Here is a 20782-nt window from a genome sequence, read left to right as displayed (position 1 = left end):
AGTCCCCGAGAAAAACACAGTCAGGGACCTGGGTTCTCCTTTTGGCCCTTTACAAATTCAACGAGTCGGTCCAGGAGACATTTTATAAGGAAGGGAAAGACTTTTCGCCCTTTGTTGCCTGTGAATGTCACAACAAAGTGCTTTCTTTCTTCCTGATTAATAACAACATTCCATGAGCCCTCTTACAACCAGAGAGGATTTTTCTTCCAGAAGCATCCCACAGGAAATCCTGGTGTGATGGACCATTGGCTGCCTAGACCCGATCCAGGACGCCATCCCTGGGGTCGGTCAGTCGGCCTACTGATCTCTTGAATCCTGATTTTGGACGAAGAGTTGAGAAATCGAGCCCGACTCGGTGCTCTCCTTTTAATGGCGAGAGGTGAAGTTTGATTTCTTGACGACAAACCTCTTCTACGTCTCTGATGTAGGCGGCTGCTTCAAGCAAACGGTTAAACTGGCTTGATTTGGAATGTTTTTTATTAGTTCTAGGGGAAAAGAAAGCAGTATGATCTGGAAGAAGCTTATTATAAATATCTTGCATTCGACAAATGATTAAGTGTCCAGAAAGCAACCCGAACATAAGGAAAGTGTAGGCCACGGTGCAGGACCGCGGAACAAAGGTTTGCCAGTGTTTCTGCCCACACACCTGCACGCTTGTTCCTGAATCAACAAAATAATGACGAGCTTTTCACATCACCTTTACGGTTTCAACACCCAGCTCAAAGCTTTCTGGAATCTTCTATTTTTTGTAAACTTTTTTTTTTTCCTTTTGTTAAAATTAATAAAACATTCAATGTTTTTCCCCTTTCCTCTCTTACGACTTCCTTTCTTTCCTTTGGCGTTTTCCATGATTTTGAAGTGCTTTCCTTTGGTTGTTGGTTTTATTCTCCTGCTCCCCTCCCCTGTTCTTATTATTCAGAGTATAAACCTACAAAGTTCTGCTCTGTTTTTGGTTTTGAAAGTTTAAGCTTTTCTGCTTCTGTGAGAGCACAGGCTTCGGTCCCTTTTGATTCCAACTGAACTTTTGTGTTCTCTAATGATACTAACACGGTGTAGGTTTGACAGTCTCCTAATTTGTACTGGTAATGCATATTCCAAATAAATAGTTTCTTTTGTTGCAAAAAATATATACACTTGTATTTTGTGTAAATTTCTTCTCTTAACGTGCTGGCAACCCAAACTAGGGCTGTGTTAGTGTGGATTATGGTTTACACTGTGGCCCTAATCATTTTAAAGGCTCCAGACCAGGGCAAGGGGGGGCGAATGACCACACGAGCCACCTGTCTCACCTGTGAACTAAGAAGGGAGGAAGGGAAGAAGTAGGGAGGGAGCTCTTATGGGCAATTATGAGCTGTGCTGCGGGCGGGCAGAGCACCCCATCTTGTGTGCTTAGCTACGACTGGGGGCCACTCACCAGGCACCAGTTAAAAGAAATACCAGGGAGATTTTCCATAATAGATTCTAAGTTTCTAAGTCACAGCTGTTTTACCCGGTGGCTTCCCTTCTCTTTGTCTGCTGGGAAATCACAGTAGCTGGAAAATCATGGTACCCGAGAGGTGGTTTAGAGGAAGGAATCTGGGTGATGAATCATACCCAGTTGTAGGCTAGATGTCGCTCTAGTAGATCTGCACATCTCCATGCGTGATGTCTACCATCGTATGTAAGCATCTCTCCCCATTCTTTGCGCCCATATTGCGCCCCTGACCTTTGGATTTGGTCTGTTACAGTGTTTGGTGTCTCCAAGTGTTCTGGCCACAGTGCCATGTCAGCCCTCCAGGCCTCAGGCTGTCTCCCAGCCATTGACACCGTCTTCCCATCCGTGAGCAGGATGGAACTTACCTGGCATTTGACGTGTCCTTATCCCTCCAGGGACATCACATGACCAATTTCTTGTTTTCACACCTTAAGTCTCCAGAGCCCCAATGAGGCAGGCATGTATGAATGTCTTGAATGAACTCATCACTCACCCTCTCATCCTGACGGTGATTCTAATCAATAGAATATGGATCAAAGGGATGGAGAGTCAATGAGGATCAAAGGATCATGTTTATTAATGGACAAGCTAAGAGCCCAATGGCCTCCATAGCATAAGGCTCGCTGCTCATGTTGATTTGGAGAACATCACCAGCAGCCAAACTGGAGGCCTCGTGTTCCTTCTTGCAACCTAGACGTTGGAACACACTCGTGGGAGGTCTGGTGTGCCAGGCGGGCTCAGACTACTTCCTTTTCCAGTTGCATGGAAACTTGTGGACCAGACTCTGCCCCCCTAGTTTACTACTTAGAGTGACATTAAACTTTTGGAACAAATAGACCAAACATGCGTGAACCTCAAATTCAATACAGTCTATTTCTTACTTAGGTAATAGCCTGAGGCCAGTATTCCTGGTCCGGGTGCCTCTTCTCGGTACAGTGATTCTGGAATCTGGCTCCTTCCACATTGTGGCTCTTGCACCCTCCTGGATTGTGTAGTCCTTCACATCTAGCTGGCAGAAGGGAGAGTAGGAAGAAGGCTTACCACTTCTTGAAGCCTTTGACCAGGACGTCGCTTCCACCCCTATTCTCAAGTGCATCGGGTGGGCGATGGGGGTGGGAGGACGGAAAAATTGTCCCTGGTTTATCACTTCCAGGCAGTAATGCCACACCCCAACTTTTTGGACATTTGGCCTTCTATGTCATAGCTAGTGACCAAATGGATAAGTGAGAGCAAAAGACAATCCCAAGTGGCTGTTTCACTGCACTAGACACACTCCCAGGAAAGACATTTCCAGTCAACCTCCCAAAGTTGGCTTTGTGACTCTCCAGTGGGGAGAAGAGAGAAAGGGGTGTATACCCACAGGCTCTAGAGCTGTTCCGCCTAATATCCCCCCTCAAGGGAGAGGAAACGGAAGTCTCCTCCTCATGGGGATGTGAGAGAGGGAGGGGACATCCCCCATCCCCAACATTTTTCAAACTTGGCTGTTGCCCAGACTCAGGTCCCAGCGCCCAGGCTGTAGTCACCACGCAGGGGAAGCTGTGGTCCATTAAGACAACCTGTTCCCACCTTCAGGAGGTGACCCCATGTTCATTGCTGGCCGGCAGGTCAAGTCTGGTGGCCGGCAGTCACTTTGAAGACTTTAGGTCTGAAGCCTTAAAATCACCAAATCTGATAAGTTCACTGCCCTCTGCCTGTCCCCCATTGGTTTATACATGCTTATCTTTATAGACTTCTGCACCTGCCCGGTTTAAAAAAAAAAAAAAAAAACACGCCACAAAATGCCAATGTTCTGAGCACTGTTTGTTACCCACAATACAGCTTCTGGAAACATCCAGTGTAGGGAGTGCCTCTAGGGCTCCGTGTTAAGAAATGATTCACAGCGTCCAGAAGTGTGTATTAGCCTGGCTCTCTGACGTGGAAGCCTGGAGCAAGGAATGAGGCTCTGCTTTGGGGACATTGCCCTCATGTCTTGCATTAAAGCAGTGACAGCCTACAAAGGAAGCCAGCAGAGGGTTTCCCGTGAGATGCAATCAATGGCTTGTAGCCTTGGGCGGTGTGGGCGTGGGGGCACAGGTGCCGTAAAGGACTGTGGCAGTGACCGTGCCCAGGGCCACATGCTTTGGAGAACCACTGTCCTCATGCATCTCCCGGGGACCCATGCAAAATACAGCTTAGCTCCGGCTTCTGGATGCCCCCGGACTCAGAGCAGGAGGACTCATTCGTTAACATCCACGTTACACTGTACCCCAGCCAAAATTCACCTTGTGCCATGATATTCAGCCACACCGTCCAGTGTAGTTCACCCTCGAGTCATCAGTGAGGGCCTTCTGATAGCACCAAAGGCACCACCAAGTGCTACAGTAGTTTGAATATAAACCTTCCGCTGATATGTATCCAGAGAGAAACTGAAGTTCAAAATAAAATCCTCCTCTCTTATAAGCTACAGTTCAAATGCTAGCCTATAGCTCTGCCTTCTTTGGTTTCCTCCTGGGTCCCCTCTCAGCTGGAAGTAGAAGTAGAAATAGAAATAGAATGAAGACTTCCCTTCTACGGCAGTGGCAGTCTGTGGGAAAGGCAGTCCCTGTTCTGATGCCTCCAAAGTTCGATGAATCCAGCTTTGAATCTCTCTAGTACCCCGTTTTGTTGTTGTTGTTTTTTAAAGTCACTTGAGGAGGTATTTGCACCATATCTCAGCAGCAGCCTGCCGCCACAGAATGCAGAAACCACAAGCGAAGCCCAGGCTTCTGGTCCGAATCAAGTTTGCGGAACCCAGATCATAAGATCGCATGAATGTTGCTGATCAGTGGCCAGAGCAGAGATGTTATCGTTCAGAGAAGAAGCAGGAAAGACAGAAAACATAAGAAAGAGTGAAAAGAAAGTCTGTATTGTGGTCTTTACCATGTCTGTTGATTAGTATCACCGGCAGTGTTGGAGGACAAGCCACCGTCGAGAGGTTCATTTCGCACTCTGCTTCCTGTGTCCGGGGGGAACCAATCCAATCTACGCAGCCTGCCTCCTCTCTCCGAGAATGACCTTTGAAATATTCATGTCTTTGTGAAAAACGCAAAAATGTAAAATGGGTCCCCTCCTGTCCGCAGGCTTTCTTGAGACTCCCTTCTTCCCCCTGGTATCTATAGACATGTTCGAGATGTATGTCAATTTCCATTTCTCGTGAAGCCCTGTGTTCCTCATCCCAGATGTGTTTATCCCGGTACCACTGTGACTTCTACTCTTCCTTCTCCGGACTTTCTCCAGGGCACGACGCCATCCGAGCTCTCCCTCTGAGTCCACCTCCAGCTGTCGAACAGGGGCTGAGGTCGAATTTGCGGACCTCAGCCCGCAAACCCTGCCTGTCCGTCCCGAGCTCTCTTTGAGCCTTGCCTTCATGTTTCTGTCCAATTTCCCCCCAATTCCTTTAAAGTAGAGCCAGTACAGTTCACATCGTCTAACCCCCTTTTCACCACTGACACCCCTTCTCGGTTTTATGGAGGACTTGCTCTCTTTGCCGGTCAGCCCTGACATTTGTGTTTTGTTGTTGTTGTTGTTGTCGTTGTTTTAGCATACTTCTCTAAATTCTATGTTGCAAAGGTTTTCACAAATTCTGGATCTCTCCAAGGCTTCCATCGTTCAGATAGATTCTGCTCAGCTGTCTTTTCCTTTCCGTGCCTTGAGCTGAGTCCTAAGAAGAGGTGTCTTTGCATCACCCACATTCAGGCACTGTTTTCCCGTGTGGTGTGTGCCCATAGCACCCCCCAGCCCTCCCTTAGAGCTGTCTCCGGGCCCACCCGCAGAGCACAGGATGTTTCAGAGCCCCTATACATGGCAACAGCAATGCTGAAATTCACTGATCATCCTTGAAGGGTTCAACATGATCTTCTTGATTTTCCCCTTCAGATGTGTCCACATTTTCTTTTATCATCTAGTGAGACCTTTAAAGTCATCCACAGGGACATCTCAGAGGGGCTTTCCCGGATCCTTTGGTGAGGAATACATATAGTCTGCTCACGGGGATCTTGAAAGTCAAACTATACAGTCTTGAATCCTAGCCCCGCTACCGTCAGATTCTTTCCAGGGGCCCCTGGGCGGCTCCGTCGGTTAAACATCTGACTCTTGATTTCAGCCCAGGTCATGATCTCACAGTTCGTGAGTTTGAGCCCCGAGTCAGGCTTTGTGCGCTGACAGCAAAGAGCCTGCTTGGGATTCTCTCTCCTTCTCTCTCTGCCCCTCCCCCACTCATGCTGTTCTCTCTTTTTCTCTCTCTCTCTCTCTCTCAAAATAAATAAATAGACTTAAAATTTTTGTGAAAAAGCTTCTTTCTGAAGCTAGATGAGAGAACTTTTCTTCCACCGCCCGATTCTCCAACATTCCAACCCCAACTAGGTATCCGACGATTCAATCCAATTCTGACACCCACTCCCCAGGGTGAGCGTCCGACTCCACAGGTTGAAAGGCTCAGTCCCTCAAGTCTGCCCTCGGTTCAGATGCCAGGTGCACATCTTGGGCCACCCTTGCTTCTGACTGACCAGTTATAAATTGGGATTTTCCACAATCTCCAGCTCAGGTTTGATAATGTGTTAGACTGACACACAGAACACAGGAAGCCGTGTACTGGCTGATTATACAAGATACCAATGAACATCCAGATGAAGAGATACATGGGGTAGGGTCTAAAAGGGTCCTGGGTGGGGATCTTCTGGCCCCGTGGAGCTGGGGTGTGCCATCTTCTCAGCTTGTGGATGCATTTGCCAACTCAGAAGCTCCCCAGGCCCTGCGGTTTAGGGGTGCTTAAGGTGATTTCAGCACCTGGGATGATTAGTGAAATCATTAGCCGTTGGTGATTAACTCACTTTCCGGCTCCCTCCCCTCCCTGGAGGCTGGGAGGTGAGGCTGAAAGTTTTGAGTTTCTAATCAAGATTTGGTCTTTTTCTGGATCAGCCCCCATCCTGAAGAGTTCTAGGATGCTCCCATCACATTTATCACTCAGGAAATTCCAAGGGTTTTAGGGCCTCCGGTGCCAGGATCCAGGGACAAAGACTAAATGTGTCTCCCATTATACTACAGCTATTTACCAGCTTTGTGACCTGGGATAAACTGCTTCAACAATCTGTGCCTCAGGTTCCTCATCTATAAAATGCGGGTAACACGAATACCTACCTCATAAGGTTTGGGGAAGATTAGATGAGAACAATACCTGACATAGTCATTGCTACAAACGTGTTTATTATTTATTCTCCTCATGTATCTATCTGGGTGTATCTCCCTCCCTGAACTGGTAACAATCAGGATGCCCTCTTTTCTCTAGTTCCATTGCTAATTATGGGTAGAACTGTTAATTACACGTATGTTTTCCTTTCTTTCTTTTCTTTCTTTTTATATCAGTCTAGCCGGTATGCTAAGATCTTACCCTTCCTGAGGAAATCCCTGTGACCTCCCTGGCTCAATCAACACGTCCTCCATCATCTTTCCATGACTCACCCACAGTTCCTACCTTAAAAGGTTCCAAAATTCTTGAAAGAAATCACACACCTGGTGCTTAGAAGTAGATAAGCAGAGTTGATCTTTGGACACATCTGTGAATTAACTCAAGTGTCTTTTTACACGCCACGTACTTTCTTTAAATTCTCATTCTCCCCTGAAGCTCCTTTTCTAAGGCTTCTCATCACCAAGGACATTTCAGCTTAGGAGGAAAGGATGCTATGTGCTCCAAATGTCTTACTTGAATGACTTCAACACAGGTGATACTCTGCCAGTCTGCTAGCTCCATCTAACTTATGTTGAAGGCTGGGGGTTTCCAGTTTCTTATTAATCAATACGCGTAGCAGTCGCCAAATGGGATCGGGAAATGTACAACATGATGACCGTAGCTGACACTGCTTATGGTGTATTTCAAAGGTGCTAAGAGAGTAGATGGTAAAAGTCCTCATCACAGGGGGGGAAGAAAAAACGGTTTTCTTTGGGGGGGGGTATCTATGAGATGGGGTACATTAGTTAAATTTATTGTGAAAATCATTTTACAATACCTGCAAGCCAAGTCATTACGTTCTACACCTTAAAATTATACAGCGCTGTATGTCAATTATATTTCAATAAAACTGAAAAAAAGAAAAACCGTTTTTTATCAATGGCCAAAGATATACCAAGTTGTTATCCAAGTGGCGGCCTCGGGGAAACTTAGAGAACGGAGCGGACCTCCCAGTTCTGACCTCATCAAACTGAAGACGAAGGGCTGTTTACAGCCCCGCCAAGTCACTGCCTCTGGAGCAGCAGTGACATAAACCCAGGTCTTTTCTTCCCAGGTCTGCGGTCCTGCCTCTCCACACATTACTGCCGTATTCAGCACCACTTTCCTCTCTGGGACTTTCAGAGCATGGCCCATACCTCCTTTATGCCAACAGCGAAATGTCTGCTGGGGATCCTGTGAATGCCCTGGTCTTCTCTCCCCTCAGGGGCCACTGCCCAGGGCATCATGCACATTGCCGGAATGGCAGCCACCTGTTTGAGCATCCTTGTGTTTCTTGAGGAAACGAGCATGGCCCCAACCACCTCCTATGCTCCAGGAACTGCTCTGTACTTCAGAAGGATCTTAGCCTCTGGTAGGACTACTTTTTCAATAAGACAAGTGATTAAACAAAAAGCCACCCAAATCTCTAGGTCCTTGTTGATGAATATGCCTGTATTCGTCGGTTCACAAGCTTGGGCCAGAATTTAAAACTATGATGTCCATTAACAAAGCCCTGAACCAGGGGGAGATGGAATTAAGCTGGGTTTATGGGCACAGATGTGGACTAAAATGAAAACCTTCTTGCTATCGAATGACTGCAAACAACTAATCCCATCAAGGAGTGGAGCAAGAGGAAGCTCCAGAAGCTGCTGAGGAAATGTATGAACCAATTATTTTCAATCATCTAGCTTCAAGGAGAGGCGCAAAGATACAAGGCAGGAGTCCCTAACACCCAGAAGCAATGATGATGTTGATTTAGAGCCTTCCCAAGCCTGGAATGTAGTTACTGTCTCTTCCTCCAGTCATACAGGAATTCAAGTCCATTCAATTCAGCCAATACTTCTTGGCAGCCGAGAGCGGGGATTACACCAGCGAAAAAGATCACTAAGATTGGTTAGCAATTGCTTTCTTAAAAAAAAAAAAATGTACGTTGGGGCGCCCAGGTGGCTTAGTCGGTTGAGTGTCAACTCTTGATTTCAGCTCAGGTCATGGTCCAGGGTCACGGGACGGAGCCCCCCATGGGGCTCTGTACTGAGCACGGAAACTGCTTGGGATTCTTTTTCTCTCTCTGCCCCTCTCTCCCCCCTCTCTAAAATAAAAATAAAATGAAAAATAACAGAAATATATGTGTGTGAAGTTAGGTTGCTCTGTAGAGGTGAAGAAACAAGGTGAGAACGGTAGAAAGGAAATACAGTAAAACCTCGGGTTGCCGGTGACTTGTTCCGCAAGTGTTTCGCAAGACGGGCAACCATTTCTAATAAATTTTAACTTGATGAATGAGCGATGTCTTGCAATGCGAGTAGCGTGTGACACCAAACATCACACGATCACAACTGAGCCAATGGTTCTTGAAATTCGCTTTGATGTACGAGTGCTTTGGATGACAAGCGCGTTTCCAGAATGAATCATCTTGCAAACCAAGGTTCTACTGTACTGACTGGGAGGGCCCTTACTGACCTCTCCTTTTCCCCATAAGTTCAGATCAGAACCGTTGGCTCTTGCCAATAGTCTTCCGACAACACCCCCAGAATTCCAAGCTGGTTCCCTTCTTCCAGCCTGTTTGCAAACCTCGCTCCTGATGTCATGATGTCAGCCGCCGTAAATGACGGTCCCCGCCTCAGTCACAGACTCCGTCTTGGAGCAAGCGGCCATCTCTTCTGTGAAGCCTTTCTGCTCCCCGGGCTCCCCATTCCTCCAAACCTTTCCTGTGTGTCTCTGGCCCTGCCTTGAACTGTAACCAAATATCTTGTGTCTCCACATAAATGGTGAGACTTTAAGGGGCCAGATCTGTCACACACAGAGAAGGATGCGCCGTGTTGCACATCTGGTAGGTACTCAGTAAAGAGAAGAAGGGAGGGAGGCAGGAAACGAGGCAGGACACAGGAATATAAAGGGAAGAGAGAAAGGGGAGGTAGAAAGGACAAAGAAGGGACAGAACGAGAGGAGGGAAAACGAGAAGGAGCATAGAAAGGAGGGAGAGGCAGAAGCGGAAATATAAAGGGGGGGGAAGGGAGGGGAGAGACCAAAGCCATTCAAGGAAGACATGTAAGGTGTGTCATATCCCTCCACCCCCCCTGAATTTTGTGAGACCTCTGGCATTTGGGAAGTAAGACGTCAAAACAGGTGGCTGCAAAGAGGAACAAAAGCTCAGGGAAAGCGTGGAGGGAGGAGGAAGAGAAACCTGGATGGCACGACCTCGCAGTTTTGTTTTGTTTTGTTTTGTTTTGTTTTGTTTTGTTTTTTTCAACGTTTATTTATTTTTGGGACAGAGAGAGACAGAGCATGAACGGGCAAGGGGCAGAGAGAGAGGGAGACACAGAATCGGAAACAGGCTCCAGGCTCTGAGCCATCAGCCCAGAGCCCGACGCGGGGCTCGAACTCACGGACCGTGAGATCGTGACCTGGTTGAAGTCGGATGCTTAACCGACTGCGCCACCCAGGCGCCCCTCGCAGTTTTGTTTAAGTGAGCTCTGCCCACCCAGCTTATGAACCTCAAGTCTGTGACTTATTGGAAGAATCTTAACTGGGGCGCCTGCATGGCTCAGTCGGTTGAGCATCGGCTCTTGATTTTGGCCCAGGTCGTGATCTCACGGTTCGTGAGATCGAGCCCCGTGTCCGACTCCGTATTGACGGTGCGGAGCCTGCTTGGGATTCTCTCTCTCCCTCTCCCTCTGCCCCTCCCTTGCGCATGCTCTCTCTCAAAATAAATAAAAGAAACGTTAAAAAAATAAAAAGAAAGAATCCTAATTATTTTTAAGCTCTAATAGGCCTGACTGCCCCTGGCATTGGCTTACACACACTTCTTTGTGATCTATTCCTTTATTCTTTCGCTCAACGAGGGACAAACACCCCACGTGCCAGGATCTGGGCTGGGAACAGGGACCCAACACTAAACCGAACCTCTGTTGTCAGGGCGCTTAGGTCCCCGCGGGAAGGACACAGGCAGCGAACAAAACAAGTGAGCAAATGGAGTATTGGGTGGTAATTGTGCTGGGGGGAAGGTAAGAAAGGAGGAAGTCCTACTGTGAGTCAAGATAGGGTGGCCTGGGGGGACAGGCTGAAGGACGTGAGGGAGCAGACTGTCGGAGGATCTGAGCAGGCAGTTCCAGACAGGGGAACAGCCCTTGCAAAGGCCCTGAGCCAGGAGCACCTCTGGTCGGTTTGAGCCCACGGTGGCTGAGTCAGAACAGGACTATGAGGACATCGCTCTGAAAATTATGGTGGAAGGAGCGCAGAACACAGAGCCTCCTGGGGGGGCCTGCTAAGGACTTTGGCTGTTCCTCTGAGTGAGCCTGGAGGCCTTGGAGGCTTTGGAGCAGGAGATGATGTCGTGTGACACAGCCCGTGCGTCTCTGTATGACTCTCGCAGCGGTGTCGGGGACAGACCACGGTTTGGACACAGGGAGGCCACTCAGGAGACAATTGCAGTATTTGGAACAAGAGGTGACGGTGGCTTGGCCCCAGAGAAAATACTGGCATAAGTAAAGGCTGTTTGCCTTCCCCGGGACCTGCCTCTGCACACACACTTTCTTCTGCCTACGACGACTTTCTCCCTGGTGCAACACCTCCCTGTATTTCAAGGCACAGTGCTGACGTCACCCATTTTGCCTGGAGTCCCCATAGAGGATTGTCACCCCCCAGCACTCTGTGTGTGCCTCCCTTGTAGCCCGGATCCTATCCTGTCGCAATTAGTCGTTTACACCCGTCCCCTTCTGATCCGAAAGTCCCTCGACGTCAGTCCACACACCTGTGTCCTCAGTGGAAATAAAAAAGGCCAATCAGACATGATCCCCAGCACAGTCTAGTGTGGGAAAACAACCTCTCCCACGTGTGCTATGCAGTTCGGCTCATAGTTGTCAAGTGAATAAGCCAACAAGTTTACCGGAAGCCAAACCACCATGGGTGGAGATGCGGTGTCCTTATTCGTGATGCTGTTTATGGAGTCACAATGCAGGGTGTCCCTGGCTGCTCCCACGCTTCCCCCGGTTGCTCCCCAGGGCTCCGTCCCACCAGGATGGTGACCCGCGGATCCTACAGTGCTGAGAGCTGGGGTCCCGTCAGAGTGAGAGAGCCCGTGGAAGATTCCAGAAAGTGCAAGGTGATTAAAAGTCGCTGTGGATGCATTTGTTTTTTTCCGTAGTGCCTGTGGTTGATGCAAAGCGGCCTCCCTGGAGCCTCCTGGTGACATTTGTTACTCGGCTTTTCAGTCCTTAAACAGAAATTCTGTCCTTTTCGCTGAATGGCTCTGCCTTTGCTAATGTTCTGTCTCCGCCAAGTCCCAGACAGAGCATTTGACATTTGTTAGTCGTACAAGAGCATCATTTGCTGAGTATGAGTAAAAAAAAAAAAAAAAAAAAAAGTTTCCCCAAAGGGAGGAAATGAATGATTACCTCAGATCCCCTCACCCTTTTGCTCTTCCCTCCAGACACAACAGCAACCCACCGCCATCCCGGGCCCTGGCGGGGAGCCGCCCTCATCACTTTTATACCCAGCTTCGTGGGGTCCTGCTGCCGTAACAGCCGTAGACTTATCAGGGGAGAGCAAAGGGTGACGGGTCATGGAGTAATAGGGTGCGGTGGGGGGGCTCCAGTGATGTCCCTTTCACATAGGGTGATGACATCCCAAAGGAAAGGTCCCGCCCTTCCGATCAACAGGTGTTTCCTGAGAGCTTACCACGTGTCTGGCATTGCTCCGGGTGCTGGGCCGGGGGGTGACGAGCAAACGTGAAAATACCTAGTCTCTCCTCTCAGGGTGCTTCCAGGCTAGTGGCGGCGGGGGGGGGGGGGGTGGGAGTCTCTCATCAATCCACGGTGATGTGCACAGATGGGTGTAAATCTGCAACTTGGTAAGTAATACGAATACGAGAATTAGGAGCCTAGGAGAGTTGCCGCTAAAGGAAATTGGATCGGTCGGGGGTGGGGGGTCAACAATGTCTTCTTGGGGAGCTGCCTCCCAAGCTGCAATCTGCGAAAGCAGGTGAATTATATCACGATGGGTGAGAAGAGAGGTCGAGGCAGGGGAGGCAGCAGGTGCAATGGCTGTCAGAGCAGGGAGGCTGGGGGGGACCGCTACCGAATGCAGGCCGGCGAGAGCAAGGGCAGGGACTCGAGGGAGGGCCGCGTGGGACCCGGATGGCGCGTTCATCCGTCTTGCTCCCCGCTCCAGAGTCCCGTGAAGCAGGCTCTCAGCGCTGGAGAGCAGGGTCTGAGGGAGGAGTGGCTCCTTCGTGACGTAGGGGTAAGAAGATAAATCGTTTGCGTTCTCATCCCTCATGAGATCACGGCCTGGTAAGACACAGACTAGACACATGACCCTACGTTATGGCATGGGGTATTTTCAGGTCAGGTTGAAGTGCCGTTAGAGTTGGTTCCAGGGTGGTGGGTTGTGGAGAGTGGGACGCACTCGTAAGGGGAGGAAAGACGCGGGTCACTGAACTTGACGTGAGGAAGCTTCCCACCAGCCCTGGCCCACTATCAGCGCCGGGACCCGCTGGTTTCCCCCCCACTCCCCTCTCCTCTCCCGGCCCCTAGCCCTTCAAGCCTCCAGCGCCATCGGGTGTAAATCTTTCTTGGAGAGTTGTTTCTCCTTGTGGTCATACAGTAACGGGCTCCTAAACCTGCCTGTGGGGTGAGTTACGAGCGGGTCTCTGGAGCCCCAGCCTCCGTTGCCCACAGAATGAATTGTGGTGCTCCAGGCTGCTGGGCTTTTTATTTATTTATTTGTTTGCTTTAGCATATTTTAATCTGATCATTAAATTGCAATCTGCCACCCGTCCCCAACCCGGACCGTCTTCAGATGGAACAGATTTTTCATACGTAACGATACCTATAAACTTCAGGGATGGCAGCCACCGGAGCCAACCGGGGAGGGGGTGGGGGAGGGGAGGGCGACCCCTGGCATGGCCTTGGTCGCTGTGCTGTTGGGGGCTCAGCCTGACCCATCCCGGGGCGGCTAGAGCGGCCGCGGTCTCCGGGGCAGCATCTGCGGCCTTTCCTAGCTGAAGACACGCGTGCTGAGGCGGCAGGGGTGAGCCTCCGCACCTTGTCCTTGCATGCGTAAGATCGTCGCCGCTCCATACTGTGCCAGGCAGTAAAGGTGTCGCCTAACCTGCCTTTATGGGTGGGAACGGATCTGCGCTGATAAATCAGAGGCACGGAGGATGCCAGATGGTGCCACGGAGCTTGCGTTCCCGAGGTCATCTGTCTGATCTGGTGTCGCCCCACTCTGGAGGGACGGCCACCTGACAGCAGGGCCACGAGCCTGGAGGGGGTGACAGTCACCGTGCTTATTCTACTAATGCCACCAGGTCGTCTGGCGTTTTGTGGGTTGTGCTGACACATTCCTTTGGGGCCTGGCAATAGTCCTGTGAGTGTGACGGGGCAGGTGTCCTGAGTCCCATCTTCAAACGGAGAGGCAGGGGCTGTGCAGTGAGTGGCCGGGGTGGCGCTGGCCCATACAGGGGTTTGCTGAGTTAATGAATGGCTTCCTGCTGCCCCAAAGCAGCCTCAAACCGCTTCTGAAGGTGCTTCTGAAACCGCGTCCAGAGGAAGGGCCAGGACGAGAGCCTAGGAGCCCGCGGTCCCCACCTGAATCACCACCAACCCCCACCCACAATTAGTTCTCGTGCACGCCAGGGTGCTCAGCCCTGGGAAAGGTGCTTTGAAGATACCAAGGCACAGCAGGCAGGAAAAGGTCTGTCTCCACCTTATTGTGATTACGTTGGACGGGGCACTGGTTTAGGGCTCTGCCCGTATTCACTTCCTCAATTTCCTCAACAACCCACGGGCAGGTGCCATTGTCGTTTCCACGACCGATGACCAAACCGAAGGGTAGAGAGGTTGGGCAACTTTCCCACGGGGCCCCGACTGCGAAGTGAAGATACCGGGTTGGACTTTGGCAGAATCTGAGCTATCGACCACGTGCGATAGTCATATCACCTCTTTGTTTTCCTTCCAGAACATACAGTTTCCTGCTCTCCATGTCTATCATCCTGTCTCACTGCGGAGTTCAGGTGCAGGGGGGAAGAAACAGGCAGTCCTGGCCCGGCTGTGGGACTAGGAGCTCAGGAGGGGCTGGGGACAAAAGATCGCAGACGTCCTTGCTGCACTGGAGAACGCAGACCTTTTAAGACAGACTAGCAGGGCAAGTCCCCGAGCTTTCTGGAGCCTCGGGAAATGCACTCGAGGCACCAAACCTCCTCAAGTTTTCAGAAGAAAGAGGAGTCCGATCCGGAGAAAGAACTCAGGACTCCAAGCTGCTAGTCCAAATACCAGCCCCTTAAACACACATCTTTTTTAATTGACATTTTAAAATGTATAAATACCGAGTAGATGTTTCTATTCATTGTTCCATAACTGGTTTGACAACTGGTTTGAGATCGAATTGCGTCTCAGCGAAGGAGATAAATTTATATAACCCGGGGTAAAGTGGATGACTGGGGGGTGTCTAATCACTTTCCTACCCGGGTCTCATGCCTCCTGGTGGGCAACCCTCAGGGAGAAGCTGTTGTTCCAACTCTTATCTTGAATCCCGTTTTCCATGATTTCTCCATACCTCACAGCCATGGAGTCTCAGAGAGCACAGAAAGGGTCACTGGATGCCAGAACATTCTGTCACAACACAGGACAGTGTCAGACGAGCTGTGGCCAAAAGCCATTGTGCCAGGAAGTCATCCTCGAGTAGCCTTCCTTACTGACAATCTTACCTAGATTACGAGCTATCCACAGAGATATAATCTTGATCCTGACTTTGCAACCATAGACCTCCCCTTATTCTAACGAGAAACGTGGACACTAACCCTCACCTGGCTCCAATCGTGACCTTCAGAATAACTTTAACCATAACCTGGATGTTAATTCAATTGCTGGTTGGTAGACTATTTGTTGATTATTTTAATATCCGTCCCCCTTAAAGTCCACAGATTAAGATGACTATGCTTTGAAGAATGGTTTCAAGACCAAACCTTTTTTTTAAAAAGTGTATTTATTTTTGAGAGAGGGACAGATGGAGCGTGAGCAAGGGAGGGGCAGAGAGAGAGAGGGAGACACAGAATCTGAAGCAGGCTCCAGGCTCTGAGCGGTCAGCACAGAGCCCAGTGTGGGGCTTGAACTCACAAACCGTGAGATCGTGATCTGAGCCGAAGTCGGACGCTTAACTGACTGAGCCACCCAGGTACCCCCCAAGACCAAACTTTTAACAAGCTAACCTAATTTAAAAATAAATAAGCTGGGTGACATCTGATATTTAAAGGGGACCTCAGAGGGGCGCCTGGGTGGCGCAGTTGGTTAAGCGTCCGACTTCAGCCAGGTCACGATCTCGCGGTCCGTGAGTTCGAGCCCCGCGTCGGGCTCTGGGCTGATGGCTCAGAGCCTGGAGCCTGCTTCCGATTCTGTGTCTCCCTCTCTCTCTGCCCCTCCCCCGTTCATGCTCTGTCTCTGTCTGTCCCAAAAATAAATAAACGTTGAAAAAAAAATTAAAAAAAAAAAAAAAGAGAAAAAAAAAATAAAAAAAAAAGAAAAAGAAAAAAATAAATAAAAATAAAGGGGACCTCAGAAATCCCATGGCCTCCTTCTCCTGTTTCCAACCTGGACACAACCCTGTGCCGTCCAGTTTGTGGGATCTGGCCTCCGAAATAGTGGCTACAGATGGTTTTCCACGAGAGACAAACTTATATTGAAAGCCTGGGTTTCTGAGAACTCCTCTAGGGTGACTGCATCAAAGAGAAGGAGAATAGCATTCAGAGAACGGTGGAAATTCGGAAATTTAGGAGATCACGTGGTGCCGAGAGCCCTCGGTGTAAAACCTTTGTCCTGCCGCTTGGAAGCTGGGAGATCTTGAGCAAGTTATTCAGCCTCTCTGAACCTTCTGAGCCTTCTCCTTCACTGTGCAGCAGGGTCTCAGGGCCACCAGGATTAATCAAAGAGCACGGCACACGCACGGCACGTAGCAGGTGCTCTATCCATCTGGCCGCCTTGGCGCTTTTGTGATGCTCGACACCTGACTTCACACCCAGGACAGGCTATGAAATTGGGCTGTGCGGGTTACAGCTCAGAGACCACGCAGAAAAAAAAAAAAAAAATGCCCTGTTGGGGACAAAGTGCCTTGAGGTGCTGAGGAGGAAGCCAGCATTTGCGATTCAGGTGCGGGTGCCTGGCGTCAATGGCGGCCCCAGAGTAGGCCTACCAAGTGCGTGGGGTGAAGTGTCCCATCTTGAATGAGACCTGAAAACTGTCCCCTCTCCCCCTGTCCCATCTCACCTTTTGCCCATCAGCTCTGAGCATGCGGGAAGAAGAATAAACAAACTCAGGATCGGCCGGATACCCGGAAGGAAGGAAAGCGGTGGGGAGGAATCAGGCTGGGTTTCAGTCGCCGCTCACCAACTGCTCTGTATCCCCCGTGGATTTCTTGTCAATGATTATTCAATCTCAGGCCTGACCTTTCTATTCTAAATAACACTGCAATATCAGCGCGGCCCAGCCCGCAGCTTTTGCAGGAAATTAACTGTATCTGGCTCTCACAGGAGACCCGAGAAATCCCCTCAGTAACTAAGCCCAGACTGGTTTACAGAAAAAAAAGACCCAGCATTATCTTCTCCTCATACACTCCTCCTAATGCCCGTCTAAATATCACAGGGCCCCCAGCTGTTTAATTCTAATAAATACTCATCTATTCTCAAAACAGACAAATGTTAGGTCTCAGGTGGGCCCCCAGCATTCGCGCGGGAGGAAGAGAATCCGGAGAAAGAAAGAACGGAAGAAGCTTCCAGCTAGCTTCCGTTGGCCAAGCATATGTGGTAGACCCATAAGGAAATGGCTGGTGGTTTCCTGGTTGCTGGTTCAGCCACGGCCAGAGGGAACTCCTGAGGGAGGCCGTGTTCACAGCCGGTGTCTGCCCTGAGCAGTCCTTCCCTCCCCGGGTGGACACTCGGTTTCCAGAGCGACTCTTGAGGCAGGAAGGGCTTGGACGCATCAAGACCAAGGTCTAAGCATCAAGACCAAGCTGATCTGGCTCCGTGCACGGGGCGCTGGAAGGCTGGGAGGGCCAGTGTGAGCTCCACGGTTAAGGGTTGAGATTTTTCCTGGCGAATATTCCTGCTCTGAGCCGGTGCTTGGACCGCGGAGTCCCAGCGGTTACCCGGCATGCAGGAACCCCACCTGGGGTGCAAGAAAGTGGAGAGAGAAAGGCCCTGTGCTCTGAAACCTAGCTGGCTTGCAAACAATGTGGGCGAGGGATGGGCGGAGCTAAAACATCCACCCTGTGACATTTTGACTGGGAAAATGCCTGGAAGTGGCTGGATTTGGGTCACTGAGTACAAAGGAATCCTCTCCTGGGTTTCTTTGGCCCTTGACGAATCCACGGTGGCCGAGAGTCCATGAGAGACCCTGGGGAAGGTCTGGGAGGCCCTGGGAGTCTGACCCCCTCCCGCAGGTGATGCTCCGTGGGGCGCAGGTGCGGATCGGGACTCAGATGCTTTGAGTCCCTCTGAGAGCCGGTTATGAACTTGCATGACTCACAGGCAAAGATGCTTCACAATGAATGTGGGTAGCTCGTGACTGTAGTTGTTCTGCTTCCGTATTCTGTGTCCTCACCTAGGTCAGTGGCTCTCTGAGTGCGGTTAGGGGATCCTTGCCGGCCGATGAGAAGGGTTCTCCTGGCCACTGGCAAATAGACCCCTGACACTTTGAATGTTGATTTTTATCTCCAGCATGAATTCATAATGAGCTTTTATTTTATTTTATTTATTTTTTTTTTATTTTTTTTTCAACGTTTATTTATTTTTGGGACAGAGACAGAGCATGAACGGGGGAGGGGCAGAGAGAGAGAGGGAGACACAGAATCAGAAACAGCCTCCAGGCTCTGAGCCATCAGCCATCAGCCCAGAGCCTGACGCGGGGCTCGAACTCCCGGACTGCGAGATCGTGACCTGGCTGAAGCCGGACACTGAACCGACTGCGCCACCCAGGCGCCCCTGAAATCCATTGTTAAAACCCCGTGACATCCATCTGCTTTCTCCTGCCCTGCTTGTCAGGGAGCCTGGACCACACCTACGGGCAGAGGGAGGCGGGTTCACTCCCCCGACGGGGCTCCATGTGGCTTTGGCAGTTTTCTAGGAAAAACCCGACGACTAGAAGAAACTCCAGAGCTTTTTCTCTTGTCCCGGTCAGCCCTGCCTTCATTTATTTGATAAGCATTCACTAAACACCTTCCGTGTACCAGGCCCTGTGTCAAGCACTGGGGATAGATCATGAACAAACAAGCAGGTTGAAAATCCCTGCTCTGTGAGAACACACATGATACTAAAGGAGAGAGGCCGAAACAAAACGAATAAGGAACACATTGAGAACGCTACCGGTAAATGCTGAAAAGAACGGTTAGCAGAGGAGGAAGAGAGCAAATGTTTGGGGCAGGCTAACATGCGATGTTAGCTGGGATGGCCGGAGAAGGCCTCTGCAAGGAGACAGGTGAACAAGACCGAGAAAAGGGGAGGCAGCAAGCCACGTGGATGTGTGTGGGGGGCATAAGCAATCTAGGCAGAGACAGCATGTTCAAAGGTCCTGAGGCAGAGGCATGCCCGGTGCTTCAAAGAGCAGAGCAGAGGTCAGCATGGCTGGAGCAGAGGAACACAAGACCATTAGTAGGCGGCCCCGGAGGCCTCTGCCAGGACCATGGTTTCTATTTAGGCAGATACAGGAGAGTTCTGGAAGGTTTGGGTAGAGAAGCACTTATCTGGAACTCAGGTGATTTGGGTACAAGTCTCAGTTTTGCTCCTAATGGGCTCTATTACCAAGTCATTTAAAAAATTCTCACCCTAAAATTACTTCTGCCTAAAATTACTTAGATTCATCACCTTTAGAATGAGGAGTTTATACTTTTGAATTCTATCATGTTTCCAGCTCTAGCATTCCATGATTCTAGTCAAACACATTTAAAAGTAAATCAGGGGGACTGTTTGCTGGCATTGCCCCGTCTCCATGGCCTTCCTTGTCCAGGGTTCCTCTGGAAGATCACAGTGAGAGACCAGGAGAGCATTGTTCCCTACCTCCTATTTGGTTCAGGTGTGGGGACCGATGAGAGGTATAGAAGATTCCTCTATCTCTCTGCGGGGGTCTTAAATCCCACCTCCACCCCTCCTTTCCCAAATGCTTAGCAACCAGACCAAGCTGATTCTCCTCAACACTCTCGTTTTATAATCATTATTCCATCCGATTTAATTGAGCCCCTTTGACATAGCCGCCCCTAGGCAGAGCTAGATGGAAGACAGAGAAGGACATAAGCCAGGTTCTCCACGCCTGGAGAGTTGATGATGTAGTCAGGCAAGAACTTGTCTGGTCTAAAACAAGACAAAATGTGCTCAGAGGATCCAGCTAGACAGGAGTACAAAATGGTAAACAGTAGGTGCCTAATGAGAGGTACATAGAGTGGGAGCTACAGGGGTTCAGAGAACAGAGTGTTCTCAGTAGGCACGGGGCTTGGGGAGACCTCTGGAAGAAGTAGGGTGACAGCCAGGCCTTGGAAGCCAGGTAAGATTTTGATGGGCGAGAGTCACTGCTGCCTCTAATTTATTGGCCCAATATAGCAGGTGTTCCGTCGTGGGTACATAAGGGAAGGCAGGTTGGCAGTTTAATGTGTGCTCAAAGGCCCAGGCAGCCAGTGATTTGGGTTTTCACGAACTGATCAAGATCACGTTCCTGCAGGTGTCATGGCATCTCATTTTAGGACGTCCTGGGGAAAGCCTGCCTCATCGTAGACAGGATGAATCTTGGCGGGAGAGGCCGGTCTGGAGTTGAGTGATTCCCAGAGCCTTGCTGGGGTGTCAGTTTGTCGGGATGTCTGCTGTTTTGCCGAACCCATCCTCCTGTTATCCCTGGTGAGGCTGTCAACAGAACTTCCCCCCAAGGAAGGGCGGGGGCCAGTGGACCTTGCCACTGTCCCTCGTGGAGTCCCCTGAATCCCAGAGTTGGAAAGAAGATCATCGCGGGTAGAATAAGCCATTCTGTGTCTTGCTGCTCCACTGGAAACCATTCCCATCACAGTGCAGATGAGGAGTTTTTTAAACTCAACTGTTGAAAAGAACGCACCAGACTTGG

This window comes from Herpailurus yagouaroundi, unplaced genomic scaffold, assembly GCF_014898765.1.
Source record: "Herpailurus yagouaroundi ecotype Mexico unplaced genomic scaffold, PumYag 253, whole genome shotgun sequence".
Taxonomy (NCBI): Eukaryota; Metazoa; Chordata; class Mammalia; order Carnivora; family Felidae; genus Herpailurus; species Herpailurus yagouaroundi.
This window is presented reverse-complemented; position numbering follows the sequence as displayed.